The sequence below is a fragment of the Mangifera indica genome, chromosome 12 (genome assembly GCF_011075055.1).
Source record: "Mangifera indica cultivar Alphonso chromosome 12, CATAS_Mindica_2.1, whole genome shotgun sequence".
In the NCBI taxonomy this organism is placed as follows: Eukaryota; Viridiplantae; Streptophyta; class Magnoliopsida; order Sapindales; family Anacardiaceae; genus Mangifera; species Mangifera indica.
In genome coordinates, this window is record NC_058148.1 from 2,433,208 (window position 1) to 2,456,048 (window position 22,841).

At 38.9% G+C, this 22,841-nt stretch overlaps 1 pseudogene; it reads left to right on the forward strand.

Moving 5' to 3' along the window:
- Positions 1-313: 313 nt before the first annotated feature.
- Positions 314-22,438, forward strand: LOC123193111 (annotated as a pseudogene).
- Positions 22,439-22,841: the final 403 nt, after the last annotated feature.

Here is a 22,841-nt window from a genome sequence, read left to right on the forward strand (position 1 = left end):
ATTTTGTGAGATTCTTTCTATTTCCATTCTAACTTTGATTTGTAGGTTCTGAACCATGTCTCAAGAAGGGGAAGGAGCACTCGATCTGAAAATTTTCATGAAGTCCATTCAACAAATGATGGAAAGGATGAAACTAGACATGGCATCCAAAATTGGAGATGTGGTGGACCGACTTGACAATTTGGAGTCAAGCCATCATGGGGAGCAAAGTACAAACACTTTTAGAACTTGTGGGAGACATGAACAAGACGATGATGATTAGACATCCAATTCGGGAAGGAATGGGCGTACCAAGGTAGATGGCAACTTGGGAAGCATAAAGATGAAAATTCCAAGCTTCCAAGGCAAGAGTGACGTCGAGGCATACTTGGAGTGGGAGAAAAAGGTGGAATTCATCTTCGAATGTCATAACTACTCCGAAGAAAAGAAAGTAAAGTTAGCCGCTGTAGAGTTCAGTAATTATGCACTTGTTTGGTGGGACCAATTGGTGACTAGTAGAAGGAGGAACCGTGAACAACCAATTGAAACTTGGGATGAAATGAAGACCATCATGCGCAAGCGTTTTGTTCAATCACACTACTATAGAGAATTGTACAAAAAACTCCAAAATCTAGTACAAGGCTCTAAGAGTGTTGAAGAATATTATCAAGCAATGGAGGTTGCCATGATTAGAGCAAATATTGAAGAGGACCGTGAGGCAACAATGGCCAGGTTTTTGCATGGATTGAATAGAAACATAGTCGACTTAGTGGAGTTACATCACTATGTCGACATGGAAGATATGTTGCATATGGCCATCAAGATTGAAGGGCAATTGAAGTCTAAAGGTACAAAGAGCAATTCAGCTGTTCCTAGCACATCATGGAGGTCGAATTGGAAGGGTGGAGAAAAGACCTTCAATAAGCCAAAGTTTGAAAATAATAAAGGTGCAAAGGAAGGGGGAATGCCAAGGGTAAGGAAAATAATGAAAATCAAACCAAGAAAACACATGAAGTACAATGCTTTAAGTGTTTGGGTTATGGACATATCTCCTCAAATTGTCCAAACAAGCGTACTATGACCATAAGAGGTGGAGAAGTGGTAAGCGAAAGCAAGGATGTTAATGACTTGGAGATGCCCGAGCTTAAGGATGCAATTGAAGATGAGACTTTGCAAAGTCCTATGCATGGAAAATTACTAGTTGCAAGGCGAGTCATGAATTTGCAAGCCAAGATGGAGGATGAGGTGCAACGTGAGAACATCTTCCACACTAGATGTAAAGTGTAAGATAAGGTATGTTGTTTGATTATTGATGGGGGTAGTTGCACTAATGTAGCAAGTACCATGCTAGTTGAAAAATTGCATTTACCTACTTTAAAACATCCTAGACCATACATGTTACAACAGTTGAATGATTGTGGAGAGGTGAAGGTAAATAAACAAGTAAGGGTGGCATTTTCCATAGGCAAGTATGAAGATGAAGTGTTGTGTGATGTAGTGCCTATGCAAGCAAGTCACATTCTTTTGGGGCGACCTTGGCAATATGATAGAAGGGTTCTTCATAATGGGTTTTCTAATAAATACTCTTTTGTAATTAATGATATCCCTATAACCCTTAAACCTTTAACCCCCAAGGAAGTGTATGAGGACCAAAAAGTCCTTAGACAAAGAATTGAAGAGTTTGAAAGGGAAAAAAACAATAAAAAGAGAAAGAGAGAGTATGCATGAAAAAGAAAAGGCGCACAAGAAAAAGGAGAGCTGTGAGAAAAGCAATGACAGGTGTGAGTCAAGAGTGGAAAAATGAGAGTTTAATGAAAGGATGCCCAATGAAAAAAAGAGTGAAGTGTATTCCAAAGGAGAGTTGAGTGTAACAAGAGTGGAAAAGCAAGAGAGAAAAGCAAGTTTTTATGCAAAAGGAAAAGACGTGAGAAAAGCTTTGCTTTTAAAGTAATCTATTCTTATGCTTGTTTATAAAGAATCTTGTCTTAACACTAATGACCTTAACCCTTCTTTGCCTAGTTCTTTTGTGTCTCTTTTACAAGATTTTCAAGATGTGTTTCCCGAAGAAATCCCTAGTGGTTTACCACCAATTAGAGGGATTGAACATCAAATTGATCTCATACCCAGCTCTACAATTCCAAACAGACCCGCATATAGGTGTAATCCCAAGGAAGCCAAAGAGTTGCAAAAGCAAGTTGAAGAACTTTTGGGCAAAGGCTACATTAGAGAAAGCATGAGCCCATGTGCCGTACCCGTTCTACTTGTACCCAAAAAGGATGGCACTTGGTGAATGTGTGTTGATTGTCGTGTCGTCAACAAGATAACGGTAAAGTATCATCATCCTATTCCTAGGTTAGATGATATGCTTGATAAGTTGCATGGGGCTATTATATTCTTTAAAATTGATTTGAAAAGTGGTTATCATCAAATTCGCATGAAAGAGGGAGATGAGTGGAAAACTGTATTTAAGACCAAATATGGTTTGTATGAGTGGTTAGTCATGCCATTTGGTTTAACTAATGCACCTAACACATTCATGAGATTAATGAACCACGTTTTGCGTCCTTTTATTGGAAAGTTTGTGGTTGTCTACTTTGATGATATACTCATTTATAGCAAATCTTTTGAAGAACGTATTGAGCATGTGCGCATGGTTTTGGAAGTATTGTGTAAAGAGTGTTTGTTTGCTAACCTCAAAAAGTGTAATTTTTGCACAAATAAGCTTGTTTTCTTAGGCTTTGTTGTTAGTGCAAAAGGAATTGAGGTAGATGAAGAAATGGTCAAGGCAATCAAGGAGTGGCCTACACCTAATAGTGTTGGTGATGTTCGAAGTTTTCATGTCCTTGCTAGATTTTATAGGCGATTTGTAAAGGACTTTAGTACTATTGCCGCACCATTAACCGAGGTGATCAAGAAGAGTATTGGTTTTAAATGGGGAGATGCACAAGAACGAGCATTTAATATGCTCAAGGATAAGTTGATTTCGGCTCCTTTACTTGCTCATCCTAATTTCTCTAAAACTTTTGAGATTGAATGTGATGCTTCAGGTTTGGGAATTGGAGCTGTTTTAATGCAGGATAGATGAACAATTGCTTATTTTAGTGAGAAGTTGAATGGTGCAAGCTTGAAGTATCCAACTTATGATAAGGAGATGTACGCTTTAGTTCGAGCTTTGGAAACCTGGCAACATTATTTATGGCCTAAAGAGTTTGTGATACACACTGATCATGAATCTTTGAAGCATTTGAAAGGACAAAACAAGCTTAACAAGTGACATGCCAAGTGGAGTGAATTCATTGAGTCATTTCCTTATGTCATCAAATATAAGCAAGGTAAAGAAAATATAGTGGCCGATGCACTTTCACGAAGGTATGTTCTACTTGCTACTTTAGATGCCAAATGATGTATACGCGGCTCCATTGTCATTTTTGGGTTCCAAGCCATCCTTAATTCTCCATGCAACCTTTGAAGCCAAGAAGAATGAAGTTCTAGCAAATCCCAAGCCAAAGGAAGCATTGCACCTTCAATTTTGGCCCAAAACCACTTTTGGATATAGTCTTATTACATCCACCCAAGGTCCAAATGAATAGCTTGCTCCAATTGATCCAAAAGTGCAACTTTTAAAGTCCATCAATGGCCCAAATGTCCAAGCGTCATTTTGAGATGCCCAAAGAGCCCAAAATTGGGTTTTAGTTACATTGGAACTAAGTTAGAATTAAGTTGTTTTAGTTAGGAAACATCATTCCTAAAGTTAAGGAAAAAGCAACTAACTTTTGTCTTTAGTTAATTACTATGTATTGGCTTGGTTTAGAATGAATGACTTAGCTTAATTCATGCCATTTTAGTTGACTTTTGTGGGAAATATTGTATCATTGCCATCCATGCCTCCTATATAAAAGGGTGGAACTTCATTTGTAAAAGTTTTGGTTTTGGTTTTGAATGAAATTTTGAAGAAAGCTTATTGGCTTTTTTTCTCATTTCCTTTATCCAATCATTCTTGGTGGAAGATTGGTGGTGGAAGACCCCAAGGTTGGTGGAACTTTCCTTTATGCCAGGGTTCCCCATCCAACTATAAGGCTAAGTTAGAGTGAGAAAATGCTCTCCCTTCTCTCTATAATCCTTACCCTTTTCCTTCAACAACTCCACCCCATTGTCAACCTTTCCTTAGGTTGGTGACCACTCCGGCACCAACCCTTGGCCGGAGACCCCCTTGGTCGCCGGCTCCTCCCTCCGTGCAGCTCCTCTCTCCTGTTTTTTCTCTATTCGGACATCCTCTTGTTTCTAGCTTTAGTTCTTTTAGTAATGCAAGCTGTGTTTTCTTCCATTCTCTTCCCTCTTCCCCTATTACTATGATGTTGTGTTTTTATTTTTTCTCGTATTTTCAGTTTGCATTGCTCCGGTGACCTTAGTTCCTCCTCTCCTTCCTTCCTCGGTGTGTCTAAACCCCTCCAAAAAATTCAAATATTCAAAGTTTTTTACTCTTTCTTTGGTCTTTCCTTTTTTTGGAAGTCTACAGCTGTCTTCTTTTCTTCCAAAACTGATCTTTCCTCTTTCGACATTGCATAGTCTGCTGTGCATTGTCTCTTCCGTGTATCTTTGACTGCTGCGCCTAGCATAGGCTGTTTTTTCTCCTTTCTTGGCATATCCACTTGATTGAAGACATGCATAACAAGGAACCTTCTTTACCACCTCATTTGTCAACTTCTTCTCTTCTCCAAAACAGGTTGGTTCCCCTTGCCATTGAAAAGGTTTCTACTTTTTCCCCTAACACTCCCTCGGCAGTAGCTGGAGAAGGTGAAAAGAAAAGCTCATGGAACTCCCTTTTCTCCCCTCGGAAACCCTCTATGAAGCTGGAGTTTTTTGAACCTAAAGGGAAGGATACCTTGGGGCGAATTTGTGTGGCACCTCCTCCCGAAGTAGCTGAGCAAGGAGCAACTAGATGGAATTCATGTGCGGTGGGCTTCTTCCTTGGCAAAAGGCCATCATTCTTGATTGTTAAAAGAGCTTTGGAGAGGTATTGGTCCTCGTTTGGCCTCAAAGATGTTATGACCTCCGGCCAAGGTGTCTTTATCCTTAAGTTTCAAGACATTGATGGAGTTATGAGAGCTGTGGAAGAGGGACAACTAACCATTGCAGGGCAGCCATTCCTTGTTAGGAAATGGACTACAAATCTTCCAATGGTAATCAATGATGTCAAAAAGGTTGCTATTTGGGTTAGATTGTATGGCATACCTCTTGAATTTTGGACCCCAAAAGGTCTTAGCTACATAGCAAGTGCAATTGGAAATCCTCTCTATGTGGACTCCATAACTGAAGAAGGGACAAGGCTGGACTTTGCAAGAATTTGTATAGAGGTAAAGGTGGATGCGGAATGTCCTGATTCAATATGTTTAGCTTTGCCGAATGGAGAATCAGTGATAATCCAAGTGGAATACACATGGAAACCTATTAAATGCAAGGGATGTCAATGTTTCGGTCACACCACAGCAAGTTGTTCTCTAGCACCAAAGCAAAATGTTGTCTCTATCCCACGGAAAACTCCAAAGGAAGGGGCTGGAAGAGTGCTCCCTGTGAACTTTAATGGGAAAGACAAACTAGAGCAAGTAACAAAAGACTTTGACAATAAAACCAAAGGTAGAAAGATGGAGGTGCAAAAGCTGGAGGGGAAAACTTTGCTAACTCATAAGAATAATAGATTCTCTGCATTAACTATAAAGGAGACTCAAGAACTTGGAAAGGAGAATATAATTCTGATTGAGGAAGGAAAGCATGGGATTTCCACTGGTGATAGTGATGCCATAATGGAGGGTAAGAAATACACTACATCGGCAGCAAATGAGAAAGCTCAAGAGAATGACGAAAGCTCCAAAAGCAGCACTAAAAATGCAAATGGAGGGGATGACTCGGACCAAGTTGCCTCTCCTATGATGCTTTCTTTTGGAGGGAAACTAAGAGTGGATGAGATGGACTTTAGAAAAGAAGATGCTGATTTGAAAAGTAGGAACTTGGGGAAGAAAGCGGCAAAGCAAAGAAAAGAAAATTCCACTCCCATCCCATCCAAATGACAAAAGTTGCTTGCTGGAATATTAGGGGCCTTAATGCCCCTATTAAACAAAGAGAGGTTAGACATTTCATCTTGCAAAATAATATTGATTTCATGGCTGTTTTAGAAACTAAAGTAGGAGCCCATAATATCACTAGTGTGACTCGTAATATATGGAGGGAATGGGAATATGATAATAATAATGAGGTGTGCCCTAATGGAAGGATTTGGGTAGGATGGAATAAAGAAGCAATCAGAATAGACATCAAAGAGAAGGCCTCCCAATTCATTCATGGTGATGCTTGGTTAGTGAAGGAGAATATTCATGTGGCTTTATCCATAGTCTATGGATTCAATCAACCATTGGAAAGGAAAAGTCTATGGAAGGAACTTAGTAAGCATTCAAATCAGTTGGGTCATAAGCCTTGGCTAATCATGGGGGATTTTAATGCAATTAGAGGGCCGTACGAAAAAATCGGAGGGGCTGCATGGGGAGATACTTATTGTGAAGACTTAAACAATTGTTGTAGAGAGGCTAACTTAGATGACTTGCGGTATATGGGGAACCAGCTCACTTGGAGTAATTCTAGTGAAGGCCAAAGGAGGATAGCTTGCAAATTGGATAGAGCTCTTGTCAATGAGCATTGGGGGGATGTGTTTCCGGATTCCTATGCTAATTTCCTCAATCCTATTATTTCAGATCACTCCCCATGTGTTGTGACGTGTGGGAGTATTGTGGAGAGGAGAAAGGTCCCATTCAAATTCTACAACATGTGGGCGAATCATGAAAACTTCCTACATGTTGTAAAGGAGGCTTGGAAAGAGGATTTTAATGGCAGCCCCATGTTTAATCTTGTCAACAAACTCAAGGGTTTGAAGGGAGAGTTAAGGAAGTTAAATAGAAGTGGTTTTTGGCAAATTTCCGAGCAGGTTTTGGAAGCAAAAAATATGGTTGAAAATATTCAAATGAGGCTCCAAAGCAACCCACTTGATGAAGATTTAGCTAAAGAAGAAAAGACTTGGCTGGAAAATTACAGTAGACTTAGTATGGCAGAAGAATCTTTGGCTTGTCAAAAGGCCAAAGTCCATTGGCTCAAAGAGGGGGACCAAAACACCAAGTATTTCTTTAAATGCATTAAAGGCCGCAGTAATAGAAACTCCATAAATGGTGTATGCCTTGAAGATGGAACCTTTGTGAATAACATGGGTGATGTCAAGAATGAGTTTGTTAGTTACTTCAAGAAGATCCTCAACTCCTTGGATTCTTGTAAACTGAATTTTGAAGAGATTAAAAGGCTGGTCAATTTCCAAATTAAGCCTCAAGATGTGGAGACTATGACAAAGGATGTGGAGGAGGATGAGATTAAATCCATAATCTTTGCCATGGACAACAACAAAGCTCCTGGACCGGATGGCTATGGTGCTTTATTCTTCAAGGCAGCTTGGGAGATTGTTGGGAGTGATGTAGTCAAAGCTATCAAACATTTCTTTAGCTCCGGTCACCTCCTTAAAGAGGTAAATTGCACTATTCTTGCCCTTGTTCCTAAGGTTGCAAACCCTTCCTTTTGCAAGGACTATAGGCCTATCGCTTGTTGCAACACAATTTATAAATGCATTTCTAAAATCCTTACCAATTGCCTCAAAGGTATCTTCCCTAATTTTATTGATAAGGCCCAAGGAGCCTTTGTGAGTGGAAGGAACATTGGTGAAAATATAATGCTTTGTCAAGACCTCATGCACAACTATCACAAAACAAGCAAAGATAAGAAATGCGCCATGAAGATTGATTTAAAGAAAGCCTTTGATACGGTTCGGTGGGATTTCATTTTGGCAACTCTTGATGCTATAGGCATTCCCAGAAAATTTATAAGCTGGATTCAAGGCTGCATCACCTCTCCTTCATTCTCCTTGGGGATTAATGGTGAATTAATAGGCTTCTTTAAGAGTTCACATGGGCTAAGACAAGGGGACCCGATTTCCCCTTATCTTTTTGTCATTGCTATGGAGGTTCTCTCCTGAATGCTTGGGGAGCTCAAGAACAATCCTTCTTTCAGCCATCATTGGAAATGTAAGAAAAACAATATCACCCACTTATGCTTTGCCGATGATCTAATGTTGTTTTGTAGGGCGGATGTTGAATCAATTTCTCTCATGAAGAACACTCTTTCTCTCTTCCATGAATGGTCTGGACTCCAAATGAACTGCTCTAAAAGCAATATTTTCCTATCCGGAGTTTCCAAGGAGCAAAAGACTACTCTCTCGGCAACAATTAACATGGCGGTGGGAGAATTGCCGTTTAAGTATTTAAGTGTGCCAATCAAGTCCTCAAAGCTCAAAAACAGTGATTGCAAGCAGCTCATTGATAAAATTGTTGGGCGAATTTCCTCTTGGCGGAGCAAATCTTTATCCTATGCCGGAAGACTCACTCTCATAAAAGCAATCCTATTTAGCATCCAAGTGTATTGGTCCTCCATATTCATTCTCCCCTCTAGTGTCCATAAGGAGATTGATGGTATCTTAAGGAAGTTCCTTTGGAGTGGTGTATCAATGGATGGGAAAAAAGCAAAAGTTGCATGGGATGAGGTGTGCACCCCTAAAGAGGAGGGTGGTTTAGGTATTATGAGGAGCAAATCATGGAATACCGCAGCTGTTACCAAGCACATGTGGAAGATCCTTGCTGATAAGAGTACATCACTTTGGGTGGATTGGATCAAAGAAAACAAGCTAAAAGGTAAATGCTTTTGGGAGTTAAAACCAAATGGGGAGAGTTCATGGATGTGGAGAAAGATTCTAAGGCTTAGGGAACAAATGAAGAACAATTTCAAGAGGATCATCGGCAATGGAGAGAACACATTCCTTTGGCATGACAATTGGCACCCTTTTGGACCTTTGCTGGACAAATTTGGTACTCGGATCATTTATGATTCGGGCATACCAAGAAATGCATTAGTAAAAGAAGTGGTGGGCGGAAATAGGTGGAAATGGCCGGTGGCTAATTCATGTCACCTCTTGGAGATAAAGGAATCTCTTCCTTGCTGCCCAATGGGAGGTGAGGACACTCTAATATGGTCCCCTCAAACCAATGGCACCTTTTCCATCAAATCGGCTTAGGAGGTAGTTCGCACTAGGAGAGAAAAGGTACCATGGCACAAACTTGTGTGGTTCAAAAGGCACTTCCCAAGGCATTCATTCATCACTTGGCTGAGTATAAGAGGTAAACTTATGACAAAGGATAAATTACTAAGTATCGGTATTGGCACTCACAATATTTGTCCTTTGTGTAATGCGGAGCCGGAAAGTATGGAGCATCTCTTCTTTAATTGCAGCTTTAGTTCTCAAATTTGGTATGAAATTCTTAACCTTTGTCATCAACTAATTCTCCCCCAGCCTTGGATCTCCTTGGTCACGGACTTGGCTAGAAAATGGAAGAAAGACAACTTTAAGAACATTGTGAGCAAGTTAAGCTTCGGTGCTGCCATCTATTATATTTGGAAGGTTAGAAATGACATTTGCTTTGGAAGAGAAGGTCTACCGAGGGAAAGAGTAATGGTGCTTATAAAGGAATGTGTTAGAGTTCGGGTGACATGCTTGAACAAGGTAAGCAAGACTAGAGGAAATGAATACATTGCAAGCAAATGGGGTTTCTCCCCTTCGATTTTCATGTAGTCCATGTAGACTGATTTTTTATTTTGATGAATGGTGATATTTGGAGTTTATATGTAATGCTTTTGTTCTTTTGTTCTTGTGTTATTTGCAATACCTAGGGGTTTGTCCTAGGATTGCATGATTAGGCTAAATCTAGGGGCTTTGTCCTAGATAAGCCATTGTAAATCCTTTTCTCTTGGTATAAAATTATTACTTACCAAAAAAAAAAACTTTCCTTTATGCCTTGGTTAATTTTCTTGTTACCCTTGAAATCCAAAGTGTAAAGATTTGAATGTGTGTTGTATGCCTCAAATACTGTTCATAGTGTATGATTTTGCAATTTCCAGTTTTTGCCAGCAAAAGTTGAGACAAGTTTTGAATGCCTTGTTGAATGAGTTGTGATTGCTATTATACATAATTAGAAAGCTCTTTGAATGCCCTTTCCAATGATCTATAATTTGTATGATTTGGAGTTCATTTGATTGGTTAAAATTGAAAGATAAATTGATGCTGTGCCATATGAACAGTAATTTCTAGAATTGAGGTTATGTGTTGTCGCATTGTCTTGATGGAAATGCACCATTTGGTATTAGAACCTAGGTTGTTTGTGTGATTTGTTGGCTGATTTCTACTTCCCGGAGGAACTGATCATCGACAAAATTTACTGTTCACTACAATATTACTGTTCACAGAACCTTAATTTTTTTTTTGGTAAGTAAAATTTTATACGAAAGAGAAATGGATATACAAGTGGCTTATCTAGGACAAGTCCCTAGATTAAGCCTAATACAAGCATACCTAGGACAAGCCCCTAGGTTATGCCAAAGCAAGAACACAAATATCCAACCATTGGTACATAATGCACCAAGGCAACAACACATAAACAAACACATTACATGGAAAACAATCACAAGCCCGAAACCAACATAAGCTTACTCAAATATTGCATGAGGTATACCCCAATTGTTTGCAATTGACACATTTTCACTAGACTTGTTAACTTTCTTCAAGCAAGTTACCCTTATTCTAACACAATCTTTAATAAGCATTGTAACTCTCTCCTTTGGTAAACCATCTTTTCCAAAGCAAATATCATTCCTAACCTTCCAAATGTGGTAGACGGTTGCACCAAAGCATAACTTACTCAAAATATTCTTGAAATTATTCTCCTTCCATTTGTTAACCAATTTCGCAATCAAAGAGGTCGACGGTATGGAATTGAGTTGTTGATGGCAAAGAATAAGCATTCCATTCCAGATTTGGAGGCTAAAAGCACACTAAAAAAGAGGTGATCTATGCATTTCGATTCCTCACTGCACAAAGGGCATAAATTGTGGGAGATAAGGCCGATTCTAACTAATTTATCCCTTGTCATAAGTTTGCCTCCAATACCCAACCACACAATGAAGGAGTGTCTTAGAAAGTGCCTTTTGAACCATACAAGGTTGTGCCAAGTAACCTTTTCTCTCCTACTTCAAATTACCTCCCACGTCGATTTGATAGAAAAGGTGCCATTAGATTTAGGGGACCATATTAAGGAGTCCTTACCACCTATTGGGCAGTAAGGGAGAGCTTCCTTTATCTCCATAAGGTGACATGAATTTGCCGCTGGTCATTTCCACCCATGCTCATCAATAACTTCCTTTACTTGAGCATTCTTAGGGATACCTGAATCATAGATAACTCGAGAACCATACTTATCTAATAACGGTCCATGGGGGTGCCAATTGTCAAGCCAAAGAAGGGTGTTTTCCCCATTGCCAATGATCTTCTTAAACTTGGTCTTCATTATTTCCCTTTGGCCTAATATCTTTCTCCAAACCCAAGAACTCTCACTATTAGGTTTGATTTCCCAAAAACATTTACCTCTTAGCTTGTTGGTCTTAACCCATTCCACCCAAAGTGAATTCCTCCTGTCAAGGAGAATCTTTCACATATTCTTTATGATGGTAGCTTTATTCCAACATTTGCTTCTCATAATACCTAAGCCACCCTCCATTTTAGGAACACACACCTCATCCCAAGCAACTTTGGCCTTTTTACCAACCATGGAAGCACCACTCCAAAGGAAATTCCTTAATATACCATCTATCTCCTTATGGATACTTGAAGGGAGAATAAAGATAGATGACTAATACACTTGAATGCTAAATAGGACAACCTTAATAAGTAAGAGTCTACCCGCATAAGATAAGAATTTGCTACGCCAAGAGGTAATACGCCCCACAATCTTATAAATGAGCAGCTTGCAATCACTACTTTTGAGTTTTGAAGAAGTTATTGGTACCCCTAGACACTTGAAAGGCAATTCTCCCACCTCCAAATTGATAGAAACCGAGAGCTTGATCTTTTCCTCTTGAGGAATCCCAGAAAGGAAAATGTTGCTTTTTGAACAAATTTAGAGCCCAGACCATTTATGAAAAAGGGATAATGATCTTTTCATAAGAGCAATAGAATCATAATCTGCCCTACAAGACAATAAAAGGTCATCGGTAAAGCATAAGTGAGTTATATTGTTCTTCTTACATTTCTAATGATGGCCAAAAGAAGGATTGTTCTTAAGCTCTCCAAGCATGCGGGAAAAGATCTCCATTGCCATGACAAATAGGTAAGGGGATAAAGGGTCTCCTTGTCTAAGACCATGAGAGCTCTTGAAAAAACCCACTAATTCACCATTTATTCCCAAAGAGAAAGAAGGAGTTATGATGTAACTTTTAATCCAACCAATGTATTTATCATGAATACCAATTGCTTCAAGAATTGCAAGAATGAAGTCCCAATGAACTGTGTCATATGCCTTCAAAAGATCAATCTTCATTGCATACTTCTTATCTTTGCTCACTTTATGGTAGTTGTGCATAAGGTCTTGACACAACATAATATTCTCTCCAATATTCTGCCCACCCACAAAGGCTCTTTGGGCTTTATCAATGAACTTTGGGAGGATGACTTTTAGGTGATTTGGAAGGATCTTTGAGATGCATTTGCAGATAGTATTGTAGCAAGCTATTGGCCTATAATCCTTACACCTTGAAGAGTTAGCAACCTTAGGGACAAGAGCAAGGATAGTACAATTTACCTCATTAAGAAGATGACCCGAGGAGAAGAAGTGCTTAATAGCTTTAACCACATCACTCTCAACAATCTCCCAAGCTACTTTAAAGAAGAAAGCACCATATCCATTCGGCCCCGGAGCTTTATTGTTGTCCATGGCAAAGATAACGGTTTTGATTTCATCCTCCTCCACATCCTTGATTATGTTCTCTTTTTCTTGATTCTCCATTCAAAAAGTTAATACCCTTTGAATTTCCTCAATATAAGAATTGCATGAATTTGTGGAGTTGAGGACCTTCTTGAAATAGCTTACAAATTCCTTCTTAACATCTCCCATATCACTCACAAACGTCCCATCATCTAGGCACACACCATTGATAGATTTCCCACTCCTTCGAGCTTTGATACATTTGAAGAAATATTTAGTATTTTGATCACCTTCTTGAAGCCAATAAACCTTTGCTTTTTGGCGAGCCAAAGATTCTTCAGCTCCACTAAGTCTTGAGTAAGTCTCCAACCAAGTCTTTTCTTCCTTTGCCAAGTCTTCATTAAAAGGGTTGTTTTAGAGCCTATTCTGAACATCCTCCAGCCTTTCTTTTGCTTCTACCACCTTCTCTGAGATTCTCCAAAATCCATCCCTATTTAGCCTCCTTAACTCACCCTTTAATCTCTTAAGTTTGTTGATGAGATTATACATAGGGCTGCCTTCAATATCCCATTTCCAAACCTCCCTCACAATACTAAGGAAGCTTTTATGGTTTGCCCACATGTTGTAGAATTTAAAAGGGACCTTTCTTCTCTCTTCACAACCGCCACAAGTCACAATACACGGGGAATGATCAGAGATAGAAGGGTTGAGAAAAATGGCTAATGATTCCGTAAAAACATCCTTCCAATGTTCGTTCACAAGAGCTCTATCCAACTTGCATGCTATCCTCCTATGCCTTTCACTACAATTACTCCTAGTGAGCTGATTTCCCATATACCAAAGAACATCTAGATTAGCCTCTCCACAACACTTATTTAAGTCATCGCAATATGTATCTCCCCATGACACCCCTCCAAGTTTCTCATTCGGACCTCTAATTGCATTGAAATTGCCCATAATTAGCCACGGTTTCCTCCCCATCTGATTTGAGTACCTAGTTATTTCCCTCCAAAGGCTTCTCCTTTCCAACAGTTGGTTAAACCCATATACTATAGTTATAGCTATATGAGTGTTCTCCTTAACTAACCAAGCCTCCCCATGAATAAATTGAGGGTTCTTCTCTATAATGTCTAATCTGATGGTGTCCTTATTCCACCCTACCCAAATCCTCCCATTGGGGTGTATATCATTATTATTGTCATACTCCCACTCTTTCCAAATATTAGCATTCACTCTAATTAAATCATCATTCCCTACTTTTGTTTCCAACACAGCCATTAAATCAATGTTATTATTCTTAATGAAGTGTCTTACCTCCCTTTGCTTGATAGGAGCATTAAGGCTCCTAATATTCCAGCTTGCAACCTTGGTCATTTGGATAATGAGGGAGGGGGATTTGCTTTCTTAAGCTTAGCCAATTTCTTCCCCAAGTTCATACTCTTCATGTCCACATCCTTCTTCCTAAGATCCATCTCATCCACCTTTAGCTTACCACCAAATGGGACTATTGTTGGAAAGTCCTCATTTTCCATATCCTCCATACCACTTGTGGAGGCCATTTACCACTGTGGCTTGACAATTCTTAAATATGCTGGCTGTATTTGCCTTTTCCTTTCCTTCTGAATTTACATCTTCAATAGATTTCTTCGAGTTCCCCTCCTCATGCATCACTATGCTCCTTTTGTCTTGCTCATGGGACTCAATAGGGGCTAACACCAAGAATCTACTACTCTTATGAGTGTTTACCGTCAGATTTCGTATCTTCACACCTTTGCCTTTGGCTTTCTTATCATATCCTTTTGCCACTTGCATCATGTTATCTTTCCCATATTGTTTCTTAGTCACTACCGTACCAACCCTATCCTTCAAAACTTTTCGAGATGTAGAGCTACCTTCAAGCTTAGAAGCAAAAGCATAGTTGGTTATGGAATGTCTAAAGCATTGGCAACCATTGCATTTTAGAGGTTTCCAACTATACTCTACATTTATCACCATACTTTCACCATTCGGAAGAGTTAAACTAATGGAATCCGGGTATTTCGCATCCACTTTGATCTCAATGCATATCCTTGCAAAGTCTAGCCTTGTCCCTCCTTCAATGATAGAATCCACATAAAGAGGGTTTCCAATAGCACTAGCTATGTAGCTAAGACCTTTTGGAGTCCAAAACTCAAGAGGAATGCTATACATTCTAACCCAAATAGCCACCTTCTTTACATCATTAATCAGCATGGGGAGGTTTGTAGTCCATTTCCTAACAAGAAAAGGTTGTCCTCCAATGGTTAATTGTCCCTCTTCCACTGCTCTAAAAACTCCATCCATATCTTGGAATCTAAGAATGAACACTTGATGTGGTTTTAGTTCAAGTTCAACTAATAGGTGAGCTATATTAGGATGATCAAGCAAGTTCAATCCCAAGCACAACTTTAACTACTAAACTCAATAGAAAAAGAATAAGTTCCAGCCAAATAGAATTCAAGAGAGATTTTGGCCAAGGAAGAAAATGATAATAAATGAGATTAAGAACAAACAAACAACAATCTAACCAATAAACCAAGGCCTAAAGGGAAACCCACCAGCCTTGAATCACCACCAACCCCTTGGTCAAGAGTTGGATAAAGAGAAATTGCAACAATTGCAAGAAAGACTTTCTTTAATATTCAAGCTAAGTGAAAAAACGTACATCAGCCAAGGATAGTTTAAATAGGTTTCAAACTACAATTAAATGAAACCTAAATGAAGCTACATTACATTCCAAGCTCATTTCAAAGACATTTGGCTCTAATCTTCATGTTAATCCCAAAGAAGAATGTTAGGCAAGGGAAGGCCAAATTGTCATGAATTGTCTTGCCAAAAGAAGTAATTCCTAGAGCCATGTGATAAGTCAACTCTTGCCTCTTTCTTTGAGCTTTTTTGACTTAGCTTCACCCAAGGCAACTAACAAACTGAATTAAACATAATCTAGCACAAACAATAAGTAAAGTGCATAATTAGACAATAAAATATCTAGAGCTAATTAAGCACTCCATTGGGTTTGTTGGACTTTTAATGGATCCAAGTGATAAATGAGTGACCAAAGGTGGGCTTGGGACCCAAAATGAAGGAAGGGACGAAATGGACTTGAACATAGGTTGGTTTTGTGCTTGCCTCTCCTCAAGACAAGGTTTTGGGCTCCACACTTCATGTAGGGCAGAATTTAACAAGTGATGAGGTTGGACTTGGTATTCTTCTATTGGTCTTGATTGGATTGCACTTGATGGAGTCTTGGATGGACTATGGACCGAGCAAGGACCTTCCATTGGATTTAGGTTCGGATCAACACTTCTTGGCCGGAAGTCATAACCTCAGTAAGGTCATAAGTAGCCCATATTTTCTCTAGAGTTCTTAACAACCAAGAATGATAGTCTTTTGCCAAGGAAAAAGCCTACCGCACATGTTCTCCATTTTATTGCACCCTCTTCCACAATTTATTTGAGGAGGAGCAACACACACACGCCCTTTAGCATCTTTACCATTAGGTTTAAAATATTCCAGCTTAGTACATGATTTCTTTGGGGAGAAAAGGGAGGTCCAAGGAGACTTCTTTACCCCTTCTCCAGCGGAAGCCGAAGAACTAGCAACAAGAGGATTTGCTTCAGTAGCCTTTTCCAAGTCAGAAGAAGACATACTAAAACGGTATAAGGATGTTTAAGGAAAGAGAGAGGAAAGAAACAAAAGATGAATTTTGACTTACTAGAACTATGCTATTAGCCTGCAAAAGGCACAATAGACGAAGAATAACCAAAAAAAGGAAAGGTGATTCTGCCACGGAAAAGAAGAATGTAGCAAGCACCAAAGAGGGATGAGCGCCAAACACTAGAAACAACACCTGATGTATTTTCAGCTACCTCTCCAACCCTAGCTTCCAAGTCTCTATCAAATCTCCATTTGGCTCAAGCCACCATTGAGAATGAAGAATTAGCTTCATGCAAGCCCAAAGATTCATTGCTTTTTCCACCTTGGCCCAACTTTACTTTTGGGTGCAATCTCATTACTTGCATCCAAGGCCTTAATGAAATGGAAACTTAAATGAGTCCAAGAAGCCAACTACAAGCCCACTTGAAGCCCAAGTAGATGAGGCAGCCCTCCATCACTTAAATGGAGTCCAAGATGCCATGAAACCCATTTAGTTGGATTGCAACTAAAAGGAAGCAAGTAACTTTAGTTGGTGGACATAGTTCCAGCTTTTAGGGAAAAGTTGTTCCCTTTTGTTGTTTTCTTCAATTAATATGGTATGGCCTTAGTATTGAATGAATGGTTAAGCTTAAATGAAGGGAAAAGCTTCCATGTCAAATTAATGCCCAATTTTTGCCACCACTTGCTCTTGTATATGAAAGTGGATTTTCACTTGTAAAGGCTAGACTTCTTTGATAATGAAATATTCAAGTAAAGCTTTGTAGCTTTTCTTTAGTTGCTTTTTCCTTTATCCAATTCATCTTGGTGGAAGAATTGGTGGTGGAAGACCCCAAGGTTGGTGGAAATTTCCTTTCTGCCTTGGTTAACTTTCTTGTTACCCTTGAAATCCAAAGTGTGAATGTGTGTTGTATGCCGGGATACTGTTCACAGTGTGTGATTTTGCCATTTTCAGATTTTGTCATCAAACTTTGAAACAAGTTTTGAATACCTTGTTGGTTGAGTTGTGATTGCTATAATATACCATTAGAAAGCTCTTTGAATAACTTTTCCAATGATCTATACTTTGTATGCTTTGGAGGTAATTTGATTGGTTAAATTGGAAGACAAAGTGCTGCTGTGCCATATGAACATTAATTTCCAGATTTGAGTTTATGAATTGTTGCATTGTCGTGATGGATATGCACCAACACCAAATTTGAATTTCAAGTGAGAGGAAACTTCAACAACACCACAGCAAAGAAGACACCTTGAAAAAGTGAAGGAAAGAACCAGAAACTGAAAACAAGATAATCAGAACTGGAAAGAGTTTGAAACCGGGAATGCCTTAAATGAGTAAAACACTAGAAACAACACCTTCAATAAAAGTAGATTGAGACTAAAACACAAAATGCCATTGATAAAGAAAATGAGCTTTAAGCAACAACCGGAAAGAGGTGGAGGAGCCAGTGACCAAGGGTCACCAGATCGAAGGATGGTAACTGAAGGTTACCAATCTAGCCGAGAATGAAAAAAGGAAACTACAAGGAAAAGGAAGGGGGGAGTGAGGTTTTTTTAGAGAGAAGGGAGAACATAATTTTTAGAGAGAGAAGATCCAATAGTTCAAGGTTAATCCACATAACCTTAATTTGCCTTAAACACAAACCTTCCTTAACCTAAACACTTACCAATACTCACCCCCAACCCTTAAACACTTATAACCATTAACCTTTACCTACTAGCCATTACCAAAAATGTCCCATAAGAGAACTTCATCTTCATCCTCCTCACCTCCTCATCCTTAGGAATTTGCCCACATGGCATTAAAAGAAGAGGTCAAAGGAGAACTTAAGGCCATTAAGGACCAAATGAATCAAATGATGCAACTGATGAGAGACTTGACCCTCACTCAAAGTCGGGCACCCTTATCACAGCCCCAAACTTCAACACAAAGCCAAATACCCCCTCCTCCACCTCACCCAACCCAACTACATCAACCAAGAAGACATATTAGACCTTCCTCTCCTCCTCCTAGATATCATAGGGAGGAATTGATGCTTCATGATTATTCAAGTGAGGAAGAACAAGAGAGGCCACCTAGGAGAGAAAAGGATGATGATAGGAGTTTAAGGATTGAAATTCTAGAATTTGAAGGGAGCATGAGTCCAGATGATTTTGAATATAAGGGCTATTTGGATGAGAAGAAATGTAAACTTGCCAACTTGAAATTCAAGGATTATGCATCCTTGTGGTGGGAAAATCTTAAGAAGCAAAGGGAAAGGGATGGTAAAGATAGAGTGAGATCTTGGGAGAAACTAAAGAAGCTTATGAAGAGAAGATTCCTTCCAAACAACCATAAACAGGATGTTTACCTCAAGCTACACACCCTTAAGCAAGGAAGTGGTGGAGTAGAGCATTACATAAGGGAGTTTGAGAAGCTATTAATGAGGAGTGAGCTTCCGAAAGTAAAGGAGCAAACCATTGCAAGATTTATTGGAGGATTGAATCAAGACATTGCACATATGGTGGAGTTGCAACCATATTGCACTTTTGAAGATGCGTGTAAGTTGGCTATTAAAGTGGAGAAGCAAAAGAAGGCCATGAAGCCCATGGTTTCTAAGTTATTCTCCGAAGGGACATTATTTAACAAAAGCACATCTTTTACCAAGGGAACTACCTTCCATAAAGGTTCCCCATCCTACACAAATGCTGTTGATTCTTCTTCCAAGGAGAAAGGCAAGGAAAAAATGGTGGAACCAGCTAAGGACAAGCCTAATATGGTGAAGACTAACCTCTCTAACAAAAAGTGCTTTAAATGCCAAGGCTATGGACACTTCTAAGCTAAATGCCCTAATAGGAGAGTTTTATCCTTGATGGAGATACAAGCAATTGAGGAGTCTCTTCAAGAAGAAGAAGAAAGTGAAGTTTCTACCCATGAAAGTGATGAAGCCAACAAGGAAGAAGAAGAAATTCTACAAGGAGCTGATGAAGGAGAGTTGCTAGTTATTAGGAGGGTTTTGCATATCAAGCCTCTTCCTTATGAAAAGCAAAGACTCCACATTTTCCAATCAAGGTGCACCATTAGAGATAAAGTGTGTTCTTTAATTATAGATAGTGGAAGTTGTGCAAATGTAGCTTCATCTACCTTAGTGGAAAAACTTGGATTACCTACCATACCTCATCCTCAACCATACAAGCTCCAATGGTTGAGTAATGGGACCAGCCTCCAAGTAGCCAAACAAGTGCTTATTTCCTTCTCCATTGGTAAGCATTATAGTGATGAGATTTTGTGTGATCTAATTCCTATGGATGCTTGTCACTTGTTGTTGGGAAGACCATGGCAATTTGATAGGGAAGTGAAGCATGATGGCAAGAAGAACACTTACTCCTGTAAATTCAATGGCAAGACTATCACTTTAACTCCTCTTAGTCCACAACAAGTTCATAAAGCTACTAAGGGAAAAAAAGTCAAGAAAGAGAGCTTGTTTATGAATGGTCAACAAGTGGAGGGTAGCCATCTTGAGGATTTGAGAGCAAATCCCTCTCAACCCAAGGAGGATGATGTATACATGGCTCCATTGTCATTTTTGGATTCCAAGCCATCCTTAAGTCTCCATGCAACCTTTGAAGCCAAGAAGAATGAAGTTCTAGCAAATCCCAAGCCAAAGGAAGCATTGCACCTTCAATTTTGGCCCAAAACCACTTTTGGATATAGTCCTATTACATCCACCCAAGGTCCAAATGAATAGCTTGCTCCAATTGATCCAAAAGTGTAACTTTTAAAGTCTATTAATGGCCCAAACTCCAAGCATCATTTTAAGAAGCCCAAAGAGCCCAAAATTGGGTTTTAGTTACATTTGAACTAAGTTAGAATTTAGTTGTTTTAGTTAGAAAACATCATTCCTAAAGTTAAGAAAAAAGCAACTAACTTTTGTCTTTAGTTAATTACTATGTATGGGCTTGGTTTAGAATGAATGGCTTAGTTTAATTCATGCCATTGTAGTTGACTTTTTGGGGAAATATTGTATCATTGTCATCCATGCCTCCTATATAAAGGGGTGTGGATCTTCATTAGTAAAAGTTTTGGTTTTGGTTTTGAATTAAATTTTGAAGAAAGCTTGTTGGCTTTTTTTCTCATTTCCTTTATACAATCATTCTTGGTGGAACATTGGTGGTGGAAGACCCCAAGGTTGGTGGAATTTTCCTTTATGCCTTGGTTAATTTTCTTGTTACCCTTGAAATCCAAAGTGTGAAGATTCGAATGTGTGTTGTATGCCTCGGATATTGTTCACAGTGTATGATTTTGCAATTTTCAGTTTTTGCCAGCAAAATTTGAGACAAGTTTTGAATGCCTTGTTGAATGAGTTGTGATTGCTATTATATATCATTAGAAAGCTCTTTGAATGTCTTTCCAATGATCTATAATTTGTATGATTTGGAGTTCATTTGATTGGTTAAAATTGAAAAATAAATTGATGTTGTGCTATATGAACAGTAATTTCCATGATTGGGGTTATGTGCTGTTGCATTGTCTTGATGGAAATGCACCATTAATTTGCTAGGATTTGAATACATCAAAGAGTTGTATATGAATGATTATGATTTTAGTAATGTTTATCATGCATGTGAGAAAGTTGATTTTGAAAAGTTTTATAGGCATGATGGGTACTTGTTTAAGGACAATAGGTTTTGTGTACCTAATTGTTCCATGCATGAGTTTCTTGTACGTGAAGCACATGAGGGTGGCTTGATGGGTCACTTTGGTGTAACTAAGACTTTGGATGTTTTACATCATCACTTTTATTGGCCTAACATGAAAGCCGATGCTGCAAGAATTTGTGATAAGTGTATTGTGTGTAGACAGACTAAGTCTAAGTTAAAAACCACACGGTTTGTATATACCTCTACCCATACCTAGTTCACCTTGGATTGATATCTCCATGGATTTTGTGCTTGGTTTACCTAGGACTAGGCGTGGGCATGATTCAATATATGTTGTTGTGGATAGGTTTTCTAAGATGGCTCACTTCATAGCATGTAATAAAACTAATGATGCGCAACATATTGCCAACTCGTTCTTTAACGAAATTATGCATTTGCATGGTATGCCTAAAACAATCGTGAGTGATAGAGATGCTAAGTTTTTAAGTTACTTTTGGAAAACCTTGTGGGGTAAATTGGGTAGTAAACTCTTGTTTTCGACCACCTGTCATCCACAAACTGATGGGCAAACTGAAGTTGTTAATAGAACTTTGTCTCAATTACTTAGAACAATGGTTAGGCATAATATGAAGTCTTGGGAAGATTGCTTGCCACATATTGAGTTTGCTTATAATCGCAGTGTACATTCTTCTACTAATTTCTGCCCTTTTGAAATTGTTTATGGTTTTATTCCATTGAGTCCTCTAGATTTAATTCCTTTACCAATGAGTGAACAAGTGAATCTAGATGGCAAAAAGAAGGCGGAATTTGTGAAGGCAATGCATGAAAAAGTGCGAGCTAATCTTGAACACAAGAATGAAACATACACAAGGCAAGCTAACAAAAGGCGTGTGCATGTTGTATTTGAACCTGGTGATTGGGTTTGGGTGCATTTGCGCAAAGAACGTTTTCCAACTCAAAGACGTTCTAAGTTATTACCTCGTGGAGATGCGCAAAGACGCATTAATGACAATGCCTACAAGATTGATTTGCCTGGTGAGTATGGTGTTAGTACTACTTTTAATGTTGCTGATTTGTCTCCTTTTGATTTTGATGAAGGTATTGATTCGAGGACAAATCATTTTGAGGAAGGGAGGAATGATGCAATCAAGGTGCCAAGCAAGTCAAATGATCTTTTGCTTTATGAAGGTCCAATGACAAAAGCAAGGGCGAAGAGGTTCAAACAAGCTTTGAATTCATTGTTCTTCATATCATAATGGTGCATATTCAACCAAACATGCAACAAGAAACCAAAAATCAAAAATTGTTTTCACTGTTCATGTGGTATGAGCAGTTTTTTTGTTCTTACAGTTTAACCAACCAAATCAACTTCAAATCCAACCGAATTCATTTCATTATAATTACAACACAAAGAACTTTCTTTCAAGCTATGGACGTACACAATTGGTGTAGAGTAAGGCAATCAAATTACAAGTAGAATGCAATGGCAGAAATATTAATTATATTGCAACTGTCTGCCATAATCAAGATTAACACACATACACACTCTAATTTGGATTTCTAAGGAAACATAAAGTGTAACCAAGGCATAAAGGAAAGTCCCACTAACCTTGGGGTCTTCCACCACCAATCTTCCGCCAAGAATGATTGGATAAAGGA